The 13,170-nt window shown below is 47.6% G+C and overlaps 1 protein-coding gene across 3 annotated transcripts in view; it reads left to right on the top strand.

Annotated features, from left to right (window-relative positions):
* Capn8 (calpain 8) overlaps window positions 1–13,170 on the top strand; it is a 68,502-nt gene that overhangs the window by 15,889 nt on the left and 39,443 nt on the right. The window lies entirely within an intron of this gene.

Here is a 13,170-nt window from a genome sequence, read left to right as displayed (position 1 = left end):
GGGGAACCACAGGAATTGTAAGCAGACATGTGTGTGGCCACATGCGGAGTGTGGAGAATGGGGACGATGCTGTGTGGGGAGTTTGAGGAATTCTGGGTGTTATTTCTATGGATAATGGGGAACCACGGGAATTGTAAGCAGACATGTGTGTGGCCACATGCGGAGTGTGGAGAATGGGGACGATGCTGTGTGGGGAGTTTGAGGAATTCTGGGTGTTATTTCTATGGATAATGGGGAACCACGGGAATTGTAAGCAGACATGTGTGTGGCCACATGCGGAGTGTGGAGAATGGGGACTCTAGGCAGGACACAGCTGCAATAGGAGAAAACCTGGTTATCTTCAGATAACCGCAGTCATAGACAGAATTATAGAGTAATCCGGAAGCTCTCATTTCATAGCAGTTTCTTTAAAAAGATGTGATTAGAACATCATTTATCAAAATGATATGAGAGATTCTGAAACATTTTCTCATGGCTCACTGTACTTAGGGGATAATGGTCACACAAAGACAAGGGCACGGTGTCCTTGGGGTCTCATCTGGACTGTCAAAGCAAGGTCTTAGAAGCACCTGAGACTCTGAGTTCTTCCAGGGTCTCCCTTCACTCCTTAGCACACAACACCACAGACTGGATGATTCACGAGTCACAGAAATGCGTGTGGCTGAAAAGTCCGGGCAACAATGCTTCAGATTTGGCGTGTCTGCCTGCAAGTAGTGTTTAGTCACTCTTGGAAGGCACACTGTGTCCCAAATGACATTGGGCAGAAGGGAAAAATGTGGCAATCCTGTCAACTCTTGGGTAGCTAACCCTATTTTTGAGGGCTGACCTCTCAAAATTCGTTTTCCTCTGAATAAGCTCCAATGAGGGTGGATCCCATGCGAATTTTGAAGGGGACTCGAATGTTCAAACCATACCGGTCACTCTGCTACCCATTGGCCTTGCATTTGCTGGCTTGGTTGGCACTAATGTTAAGTGGAAGTGGGTGTTGGACTTAATTTTCGTGTCTGATAGTTTTTGTAATTTCCTAATTATAACTCCTAGATTCTGAGCATTTAGAGACAAGGGTCCCTTGAGTTGCAGCAAGCGAGGAGATGGCTGGGGAGTCGGGATTCTAGAGGTATTTGGCACCAAATCTAAAGCATTTGGGAAACGATTGGATGTGGGGAAGGGGAGGGGGAGGACAACATGGCTCCCAGGCTGGGAATGGTGACACCACTGGTGGCAATGTTTGTTAGAGGGAGGAGACTCGGTAGGGTCAAGCATGGGTGGGTGGGGGTCAGTCTACGGCTTTACTTCTTGTATCACCCTGGGTGACTCTGGGAGACCACAGCACCTTCCCACCATCGTTATCAGTTTTGTTTACTCCTAGGTAGTGGGCACGACGTAAATGTCTGCTGATTCACGTTTTTGGGGACGCCCACGTTTAGGTTAATCGTTGTGTGATAATAGAGAATAATCGGGAAGCTTATTGAGGGCTTTCCGTGTGTCAGTCATAAGCTAGATGCTTTCCACCTCTTACCTCATTCTTATCTTCCTAATAGCTCTGAGAGGTACTGACTGTTCTCGTGTCTCTGCCAGGTAAGTAGGTGCTATTACATGAGGTAGGTGGCAGGGTGAGCTCAGTGTTAGTAAAGGTGGGGAGAGGGCGTGTTCTGGAAGCAAATGGAAAGTGGAGTTGAGGAGAGGCCGAGAAGCTGCTTGTGGGAGCTGGAGAGAAGGGGTTGACCCTTTGTACGGAGGTGTAGGCATCTGTTTCAAGTGGTGCTGATGATGCTGCCTTCAGCTTCCACCCCTACAGGGCGTGGAAGAAGCAGCAAGCTGATCACCTGGCCGGACACTGACTGTGGAGAGCACTTGGCTGGCCAGGGCCTCAGTTTTACTATCTGTAAGTGGGTATAAAACTTGCAGTCTACCTGTTCAAAGTGTGTAGATGCTCAGCACAAGAAAACACTGTTCTAGACTTGCGCACTCCAGCAATGAAGGGGTGGTGTCCACGATTGGGGGAGCTGCTGGACGATGAAGGGCTGAGCCTAGAATGAACTTTCCTCATCTTATTCTGCAAGAACTTGTTGGGGGAACCTTTGGGTTGGTTCCCCTATTCAAAATGAACTTCAGCAGGTTGTATGGCCCGTGGGAGCCTTTCAGATGTGCAAGGTCTGCTAATTCCAAGGATGCTTTGCAGGCTGACAGGATGCACAGGGAAAGGGCGTTTTGGAGTTGACTCAGCAGGTGGGTGGTGACAGGGTGACCCACTTAGAGCAGAGCCCCAGGGAGTGTATCTTTGTCTCCATATTGTCCCTTTTGGGAAGGTAAAGAGACTCCAAGACTCTGGCAGATGCTTTTGCCCCCACCTCCATGATTTCAGGAGGTATGGAAGACACTGTTTGTCCTGCATACAGCGAGGCCAAAGAATTTTCCATTTTGGGCAGAGAAGTAGTTGCTGACTGGGGGAGACCTCACTAAGGTTACCTACGTGCATTTCCAGTTGCCTCTCCAGTGTACTCTGCTAGTCCCATGGACTGGTCACCAGGACATGTCTGCTATCTCAAACCACTTTGATCTCCCTCAAGAGCCCTGGCCAGGGACCTGGGAAACTAAATGTACTCCCATCTGGTTTATAATTCTGTCCAATTCAATAACTGAAACTGTAGTTCCAGTGTAACAGAGGGATGAGTGCCTCTTTGCCCTTCTCTTTCAAGATGGCGCTGAGTGTGGGGGAGTGGGCTGCTGAGGTGTGGACGGCCTGGTGCCCTCAGGGACCTTCTGCTGTGCTCCTTGCTGGCATGGAGGAGCGGTCTCCTGTCCCTTTTCTTTTGAATGCACAGGGAAGCTGAAAGGGCTTCTGGAGAGGCAGCCAGGGATCTCTGTCTAGTTGTGGCTCATTCCTTTTCTAACCCAGGGAGTTGCCCGAGTCCATGCAGGACTCATGCTGCCCATGTTGGCTTTTTCTGTGAGCCAGCTGGAGAGGAAGCAAAGGGTCCTTGGTCCCCTGCACACTTCAGCATACCCAGCTGCCTCGCCCCTGCTCTGGGAACTTGAAGATCACACTCACTACTGTCCCTCATTCTTCTCGCTTCTCTGGAGCTGTATTGGCGGATGGGGTCAGGGAGAAAAATGCCCGCTCACCCATTGGAGAAAGCTAATGAAGGTATTTACCTGGGCTCCACAAATATCATGCTTCTTCATCCACGCAACTCACGCTCATGTTCTGTGCTGTCTACATAGATGTCCTCTCTATCCAACCTGAGACTTATAGTCACATGCCACCCAGTGATAAAGGCAGACTCTGAGACACATGCCAGTATTGTGTACTTACAAACAAAATGGTGCCGGTAATCCCGTGATGTCATTAGGAGATGTGGTAAACGCAGATGTGGGAACCTGCTGTTGGGACAACATGGGATGACGCTTGCAATAAGTTCTACAAGTAGGAGTCATTTATTGTTATCAAGTACTATATTCTGTGTATACTTACACCAGCTAGCCTTTCATAGGATCGCTGGCCCCCAATGACAGGTGTAGTGGGTTGCACTAGGCTACGGTGGCTTCAGTGTTACTAGGTGATGGGAATTTTCAATTCCATTACACTTTTATGGAACCCCATTATCTATGTAGTCTGTGGTACTTGAGAAACAATATATATGACATTATATGTAATATATAATTTTAATATAAATTTCATAAACTGTATTTCTATAGATATCAAAATTATATATACTTTCTACCTGAAAAAGAACGTGTCATTTTATATATGTCTATAATTTTATAATATATTTACACACACATATATATCTCAGTATTTGGCCCTGTATGGTAAGCTGTCCCAGACTCATTTTATGGAGGAAAACTCTGAGATGCACGGGAGTTCAGTGACTGTTTCTGGCCTACCTGCACACATACGGCTACCATGTGGTCGTATGTCTTGGGGAGCAAGGGACAATAATCTCAGAGTTACCAGGTGTCATGAAGATGCCAGAGGCCAGAGCTGATTTGGAGCTAGGCGCTACCCAGCTGGCCTGGGCAGAGGGCAAAGGTGAAGGGTGACCTCAGAGGATGGCTCAGGCTTGTAGGTTGGATGGGTTCTGATAGGTCAAGCTTGTCTCTGCTCACAGAAGTGAAAGATGGTATCTCTGTTGATTGAAGAGAGCAAAGAATGACATGCTTGTACGACCTGAGTTGTCTACTGGGGGCCAAGGGCCCAGCCATACAAATCCAGGTGAACCTGAGCAGCCATCATGTCCTAAGAGTTTTCAGAGAGATGGCTGTTGGGAGATGGGTGAGAGGCAACACACGGTTGGTGTGGGCTCCAGAGGGAGGAACAGGGCTGAGGCTTCCTTTAGCTAATAATTTTTTTAAATCAGAGAAGGCAGACATGAGAAAAAGCAAGGGGAAGAAGAAAGTGGGTCTTGGAAAACTCTAATGGTGTCAGGCAGAGATGTATCTTAAGAGTTACCACTAGTGACATTTATAATATTAACAAATAGTACAGAACTGTGTAGGAAGCCATTCTTTCTATACTCCTGCCAGTCCTCAGACTTTCATCTCTCTCTCTCTCTCTCTCTCTCTCTCTCTCTCTCTCTCTCTCTCTCTCTCTCTCTCTCTCTCTCTCTCTCTCTGTGTGTGTGTGTGTGTGCGTGCATACGTGTGTGAGCATGTTTGATTCCCCTTCCTTTCACCTAGAGGACTTTTGGCAATATCTATATTAATTTTTGGTTGTCACATGGGGGACACTAGAATCACCATCCATCTGCTGTAAGTCAGGTCCACTGCTCAACACTCAAGATGGCTTCCACCTTTAAAACAAAATCAGTTCTGTAATGTCGACGGTGCTGTGGCTGAGAACCCTACTCCACCTCATTACCCTTCTCTTGTAAGAGCTTTCCTCACCAAGAGAGCAGCTCCGATACAAGCCTGGTTCTTGTCTCGCACAGTATGGACATGTGCCACTTCATGTTTCTGTCAGAGAAAACTTCTGCAAAATGAGTTAAACTGTAGGACCTCCTAGATGGTTAGAGCGTGCACGGTCAACTCAGTCCTGACAGTTTCAGCCAGAAGTGATGGCACCCATTGCATGCTGGGGTCTGGGAGGAGCATGAAGCCCACCCTCTCCCTCCAGCCAGCTTCCGGTCTAGATGGAGAGACAGAAGTCGTCAACAAAACCAAGAGCAGGCAAAAGAACGTCTGTGTTTTAATGCAGTCAAATGGCATGAATGAAACGCTATGGGCTTGAGAAGGCATGCTCCCCCACAGGAAGGAGGGAGGATGCTTCATGGTTGCTGAGCAGTGAAACAGAGCTAAATTTGTGGCCTGTAAAAAGACAGTCTTTTGGAGGAAGCGCGGGCAAAGGGTGCCCCAGCTGGGATAAAACACTGACGATGAATTAAAAAAAAGAAAACAAGCATTTGTTAGTGGGGTCAAGATCTTTGCATTGAAATTGAATGTGTAATCAGAGAGACTGTTTTCCTCAACTATTTTCGGCTTGCTAGGGTGCCCCGTTTCTAGTGACAGTGAGTGGGAGGGAGGGAAGTAGGAGCTAGCCAAGGGTGCCACGACTCGTCCTGCTTCAGGCTCTTGTCTCTTGGGAACACATCTCCCTCCTTCAGGTCTCCCATGTGAGACCTATGGTGTGGATGAATGAATGGTCTCTTTGCCCTGTAACATTCATGTTACATTTCAGCATCCAGTGTGGTAGGAGGTGAGGATGTAAGGATGTGATTAAGTCAAGAGGGTGGGGCCATTATGAGTGAGGTCAGCACCCTACTCAGAGCCCCTGGTGAGTTTTCTTCTCCCTTCCATCATGTTGGAATATGGGAAGAAATCCCTCATTTATGAACTAGGAGGAGATACCAAATCTGCCTTCTAGCTTGCAGGACTGGGAGAAACAGATCAGTGTTGTTCATAAACCACCTAGTACACTGGTTCTCAACCTGTGGGTGGTGACCCCTTGGGGAGAACGGCCCTTCCACAGGGGTCACACATCAGATATCCTACATAAGAGATATTTAAATTACGGTTCATAACAATACCGAATTACAGCTATAAAGCAGCAACAGAAATACTTTTATGGTTGGGGTCACCACAACATGAGGAGCTGTGTTAAAGGGTCACAGCGTTAGGAAGGTTGAGACCCACTTGGTAGGTAGTATTTTATTTAGCGTCACAAGTGCACTAAAGTAAGTGGTGCCTCACTTCTTAAAACTGTTGCTTCTCAAGATGGTAGCTGGCTACAACAAAGGCCATGATGACCTGGTAATGAGGGTAGACCAGATGGTTTTCATACAGCCTGGTAGTGAGGGTAGACCAGATGGTTTTCATACAGCCTGGTACTGTCCTCCAGATCCTTGCTGACCTCTTGAAGAGGTGACGGCATATTGTATGGTCTCCTTTCCTGGTTCATCAGGGCCCAACAGACCCGTCTTGGCTCCATATGCGTGCCCATGAGCTCTACCCACAGGCAACATCAGTTCTTCATCTCTGCCTGACCCCTGAGATCACTCCTACAGCCTCTGCAGGGGGATGGACCTGCTCTTCCTTTCCCCCTGACTCAGGTGCTGTGATAGCATCTTCTCCTGCTCTCTCTGCTCAGCACTCCATGCTGCCATTTCCCTCCACCTCTAGATTTCTGAGTTGGCAGTAGGGCATAGGGATCCTCTGTGTGGGCTTTCTCTTAGGATTGTCTGGGGTCTCAAGATCATTTCTCCTCCAGCCATTGCACTTCCCAAGATGACAAAGGTCCCTCCTACCGGGCTCCAGTGTTTACCTTCCCCCTTCCTCCTCATCTGCCTGTGGTCTAGAAGCATCCCCACTCTACCTAATGTCTGAAAAATTCCCTTCAGCTTGAGTCCTTGCAGCCGATCTCTCATAGTGACAACGGTTATTGACACATGCAGGCTTTCATTTACTTACTTGCTTGTTCATGTATCATTTGGTTTTGCTTGCGTTTTGAGGCAGGCTCTTGCTATACCGTCTGAGTTAGTCTTCAGCAATCCTTCTGTCTCAGCTCCCTGAGCAGCTGGATATATAGCACAAGTATATAGAACAGCCAATGTCTCTGACACTGTCACCAATGATCTCCACATTGCTAAATGCAGTGATCAATTTTCAGTCTTTATCATCTCAAATCCATGTGCAATATCTGCCCCACTGCTAACCTGTCCACCCAATGCCCTCTCCCTTTGGTTGTCCAGATGACTCTTGCCCTTGCCTTAGTAGCTGCTTCTAGCCTTTTCTTTCCTATGAGGAACTGTAATAATTTAATGAACTATAATTTAATGGCTACATACTGTGTTTTATCTCTTACAGATCTCACTTTATCGCTTAGTACCCAATCCAGTGGGGATTAGAAACACTCCTACTGTGTGCATGGTGAGCCCAGGCTCAGGGGGGTGCCATCTCTTTTGGGGCCCACACAGCTAGCTAGTGAAGGACAGAGACAGGAGTTACACCCACATCGCAGGTTGTATTCTCATGAAGGAAACCATATCCCTGCACTAAAGTCAACCTGAAAAGGCTCTAGGAATCTCCTTCCCCCTGGCCCTTCCAAAGAAGCACCATCAGACTTGAGTGGGAGTTCCTGTTCCGACTCATTTCTTCATGAAGCCCAAAGACGTCACTAACCGGTATTCCTCTCTGTTGACTCTTGATCTCCAGTAAGCTGCCTTTGAAGAGTGTCACACCCATTTTGAATGCGAGAACTTTACCTTAAAAAAGTTATTTTGATGTGTAGGAGCTTTCATGAGTTTACGTGCATCACATGGGTGCAGGAGCCCGCTGAGGCCAAAAGAAGGCGTTGGATCCACTGGTACTACTAGAGTTGTAGGTGATTTGGAGGCACTAGGCGGGTGCTAGGAACTGAACCCTGGTCCTCTGGAAGAGCAGTGAATGCTGTAACAGCCCCGCCCCCTCCCCGCCCAGCCATCTCGCTAGCCCAGAGAAGTTTATCTTAAAGGCAAAGCTCTTCCTAATCAGTGATGAGAACAAGGCTCTTAGGACCCTCTGGCTTCCCTTTGGATGTACTTATCCTGGTGTTTTCACATGCCTGACCTTCCGTGGTTGCCACTCTTCTTCAGATACCCAGTCTCTTACCAAGGCCTTTGCTCCTACCGACACTAGTGGGAAAGGTTTTTCTCCAGTGCACCCTCTAGTGTCTGCTAACGTCCAGTGCTCCTCCTGCCACTCTTTTACAAGAGACCTTCTAGCTCATTCTCTACATAAAGAGAGGACAGGCCCTTCCGTTCAATCCTGTCTGTTAGTCCTGCTCAGCTGGGCCAGGGGAACCCCAGATTCCTCTTGTCAATTCTTCTTTTGTTTCCCCTCTCCTTGGCAATAGGCATGGTGTCCTGCTCACATCTCTCTTTTTGTCTCTCTCTCTCTCTGTGTCTCTGCTTGTCTCCCTCCCCACACCATCTGGACTCAGAACAATTCTTTCCAGCTGCTGTGGTTTGGATAGTTGGTCCCCACTGAGCCTCTTGCCATGCGCTGGTTTGGGGGAGGAAGGACCCCTCGAGTGATGAGGTCATTTGGAAGATCTGTGCCTTTTCCTGGAGAATGAGTTAGCCATCACAGGACAGTGATCTTTCCTCTCCTCTGCATGCTCTGACTGGCCTGTCTGCTTGCTGCCACGAGTTGAAGCAGTACGAGACATTTGCTGGTGTCATGCTCTTAGGATTCCCATACTCCCGGAACCATGAGCTAACTGTAGCCCTTCCCTTTAGAAACCCCCAGGCTCAAGTTCTCTGTTACAGTAAGGGAAAAATGGACAGAGACGCCCACGTCCCTGCCTTAGTCTCATTTCCTGTTGCCGTGGTAAAATAGACCACCAGAGCATCTTCAAGGAAGAAAAGGTCTATTTGGCTACAATTCCGGGTTCCAGATCTTCCCTGTGGGAAAGTCAAGACAGAAACCTGAAGCAGCTGGTCATGTCCACCCTCATGATTGAGAAAGAATGTGTGGCTGCTGTCTCTGTGTTCTTTACTCTCATGCGGTGTAGGACTCAAAGCCAGGAATTGCTGCCATCACTATTTGGCTGGACCATCCTACGTCAATGTCATAATCAAGGAACCCTGCCTCTACACACACACACACACACACACGCACGCACGCACGCACGCATGCACGCACGCACGCACGCACGCACACACGCACGCACGCACGCACAGGCACACACACACACACACACAGAGAGAGAGAGAGAGAGAGAGAGAGAGAGAGAGAGAGAGGCATGCCCACAGACAACCCAATCTAGATAGTTCCTCACTGACTCTTGCTAGGTGATTCTAGACTGTCACATTGACAATTGAAAGTGACCATCACAGTCCCTCACAGAAGCATCCTTTCTGTGCTTGTTGGGGTTGAGGGAGGGCCTGGGTTCCCTCAGCATGCTCCTCACCCCTGTTTCCGTGCATTGAAGTCCACATGCAAATGTTACTCTCTGTAATTCCATATTCCAGGATCCTTTGTGGAGATCAGACGGACATCCCTAGCCAGGATCCCCAGAACTCAGCCAGGCCAGCCAGTGTACAGAACAATGTGCATATTTCAACTATCCCTGATAGTTTAAAGAACTCCTTTAGTGCAGTTCTTTCAGAACCAATTTGCAAGGCATACTGATCACTTTGTTATTATATCAGGAAAAAGTTGGCTGCAAGGATTGTTGAACCTAACCATAATGGTTTGGACAAGTGGTGGTAAGAGGCTGATAACTCTTCTGTGATAGGAGTCGGGAGGTGGGTTACCCTGGGCTAGTTCTGAGAAACCCAGACACACACTGGGCTTCTGTTCTCTTAAGTGTGTTGACTTTCATCTCACGGGTAGCCCTGGGTTTGTGAGATGTCTCTGGATCTCAGGTATAAGGCGACTTCCTGGGTGAGAGGACAGAGGTGGGAGGGACAGGGGGCAGGAGGATTCTGGTAGCAAATCTACCACACTCCATCAGGAAAGTGGGTGTTTTTACCAAGTTCTCACTAAAGTTCTTGGGAATGCTAATCCGTGGTGACCTCTAGCTGGGAGGTGGCTGGAGAGAAGATGTTTGTCTGTGAAGACAGTTCCGGGCTTTCTTGTCTTCCTCATTTGTCAACAAACATAGATCCCAAAGCTTCATGGCTGCTTTTGTGAACCAAAACTATGTTCAAAGATCAAGGCAGGCCCCTCAAACAAGTGTTTATGTGTTTCAAGCAGGAAAGTAAATGTCTCCCATTCCAAGATTACCTTTGAAAGCAAGCACATTCACTTGGGCACTTTAGAAAAAGTATCCTGTGAGAGGGTTCACTCACACCTTATGTAGTGATTGGCAGGGACCCAAATGTCTATACCTGTGGCATTTCTTTGTGCATACTGCAGCAGCTGGGTGACCTGTGAAATGTCAGGAATGAAGAAGAGAAAGAAAACATTAAATCGTTTCTTGGCTGGGCCTGTTAGACATTGGCCACAGAAGGACATTTTCTGGCATGCTTTATTGGAATGTCTAGGAAGTGCTTGGAGTGGGGGTGTTGCAGCAACGTAGATTGGGAGTGTCCATCTTCGCAACAGAAGGGAGCCTCTCTGAGTTCCTTGAGAAGCCACCTGCTCCACAGACACCACAGAGCACTCATACTGTCCCATCTCACCTGCTGTCTTCTTCTGTCACAGACTTTTGAGTAGCCAAGCATCTTGGTGCAGAGCAGATGTCATCTGTGGGATCTGTGAGGTTCAATGCATGGCCCTTCCCTGTTTGCTTCATCCCAGACCTGGGATTGCCAGGTGTCAGCATGTGTGGGAGCTATTGCTGACTCACAAAGGGGCAGAACATGATTCATGAATTCCTTTGCTGACATGATATCATTGTCAAAATTTACTGGCTCTCCTCTATTTGTGGGCTACTGCCAGGGATGTTACCAGGAGAGACTCCATGTTCCTGCATGGCAGGAAGAGATCAGAGAAGAACAGGGATGAGAGACAGGTGTATCAGGTGACCTTGGCAGTAGTTAGGAGCCCCGTGGAGGGAGGGGAGGCTTGGGGGTTTGGGGTTAATCAGGGATGGCAAGGAATGTGCCCTCATGGAGCCTCCGTGTGAGTGGACTTAGGAGTCCGTCTCTCACGATGACTGTGACCAGCTGAGGGGGATGAAGAAGGTCTCCAGGACATACAAGGAACAAACAAGGTGCGGTCTGAGCAAACCTTAAGACAGGCTTTGCGGAGAGGGTGAAGACCCAAGCGGCCAGGTTGCAGGAAGCACCGTACAGACAGAACAAATAAGGAAGGGAAGGCAGGAGAAAAGGTGAGGGTTCACTCTGTGCTTTGCATGTTTGACTGGAAGCTAAACTCACAATGGGAGAGAGACCAGGTGGGTAGGGTGGAGTCGCCCTGGGGAAGGTGTCTTTTGTTTCTAAGCAAAGAAAGGCAGAGAAATGACATCATTTCACGAGTTCACAGGAAGAAACTGAGCTGAGGGGAGGAGGAAATCTGTTCCCACTCTTGAGAAGTTGTTTATTAAATTAGTTTTACCCCTTCTGAAGTTTTCTGTAGCATGGAGTAATGTAGCCCAAAGCATTCATACAGACGCCATCTCCATGCTCATTTTGAACTTCACCTTGGATCCCTGTAATCAATCTGAGGGATAGCGCTTGTTGGTAAAGATGATGTTACTTTGAAAATCAGAAAAACCCTTCAAAAAGTGTGTGTGTGGGGATACTGAAGATGAAATTAGTTTGGTATGCAGTCTGGGTTTTTTTTTGAGAAAGGTTAGTGGTGACATTGTGATGGAACTCTTGCTGGTGGTGACAGACCTTCAGAGATGGGTCCTGGGTCAAAGTTTGAGTTACTTGCTCAAGCAGTCTGAGTGTGAAAAACCAAGTGTGTTCATTCCTGGACTGTAGAAGCAACTTTATTTAGCCCCATGGTTAAGATGAAAATATAAAGTTAGAAAAGGACCTGGATAGCCTTTAAAATGTTGCCAGGATTTTTTTTTATCTGAAAGTACATAGAACAGGTTAAGAGTATCTATCTATCTGTCCGTCTGTCTGTCTCTCTGTCTATCTATTTGAATATCTTTGATCTATTATTTGATGATTTCATGTATGTACATAATGTGTCTTGATCACATCCATCTTTACCTCCTTCCACTCTTCCCAGACACCCCCAACACCCCCTCTCATCTTCATGTCCTGTCATTTCCTTTTTTAGATTTATTTTATAAATATGGGAGTTTGCATATATATACATATATATATATGTATGTGCACTGTGTGTGTGTGTTTGTGCGCGCATGCACGCGTGTGTGCATGTGCAATGCCTGTGGAGACCAGAAAAGGGCATAGAGTCCCTGGAACTGGAGTTAAGGAGTGTTGTGAGCCACCATGTGGGTGCTGTGAACCAAACCTGGGTTCCCAGTAAGAGCAGAGAGTTCTCTTAACTGCTGAGCTTTCTCCTCCCTCCCTCCCCTTTTAACAAATATGCTCACTGAGTCTACCTAGTGCTGTGTGTTGACTTGTTGACAGACCTTGTTGGAGACAGCATTCCACAGCACTTTCGGGGCCTGGGGAGGTCTTTCTCACACAGAAGGGAGTTTTCTGTTTCTAAATTTACTCAGACATTCAAAGTGACCAACATCAAGCCCTGGGATGTACAACCTCTCTTGACTTCCATTTCTTCTGCTTCAAATTATGATGATTTTATGCTAATCAATATCTCAAGGGTGTTGTAACCAAGGCTCTCATGGTGAACTCTGAAATATAAAAGGACTATTATACTCTACACAGATCATATAGTCAACTGTCATTACCCAAGGCCATAGTGGGAAAGGATCCATCACTCACTCAGTCAGCCATCCAGTCAGTCACTCACTCGCACTTACTCACTCACTCACTCACTCACTCAGTCACTCACTCAGCCACTCACTCAGTCAGTCAGTCACTCACTCAGCCACTTACTCAGTCAGTCAGTCACTCAGTCACTCACTCTGTCACTCACTCAGTCACTCACTCAGTCAGTCACTCACTCACTCTGTCACTCACTCTGTCACTCACTCACTCACTCGTCAGTCAGTCAGTCAGTCACTCAGCCACTCAGTCAGCCACTCAGTCAGTCAGTCAGTCAGTCAGTCAGTCAGTCAGTCAGTCACTCAGCCACTCAGTCAGTCAGTCACTCAGTCAGTCAGTCAGTCAGTCAGTCAGTCAGTCAGTCAGTCAGTCAGTC

The sequence above is a fragment of the Mesocricetus auratus genome, unplaced genomic scaffold (genome assembly GCF_017639785.1).
Source record: "Mesocricetus auratus isolate SY011 unplaced genomic scaffold, BCM_Maur_2.0 Super-Scaffold_100676, whole genome shotgun sequence".
Taxonomy (NCBI): Eukaryota; Metazoa; Chordata; class Mammalia; order Rodentia; family Cricetidae; genus Mesocricetus; species Mesocricetus auratus.
This window is presented reverse-complemented; position numbering and strand designations above follow the sequence as displayed.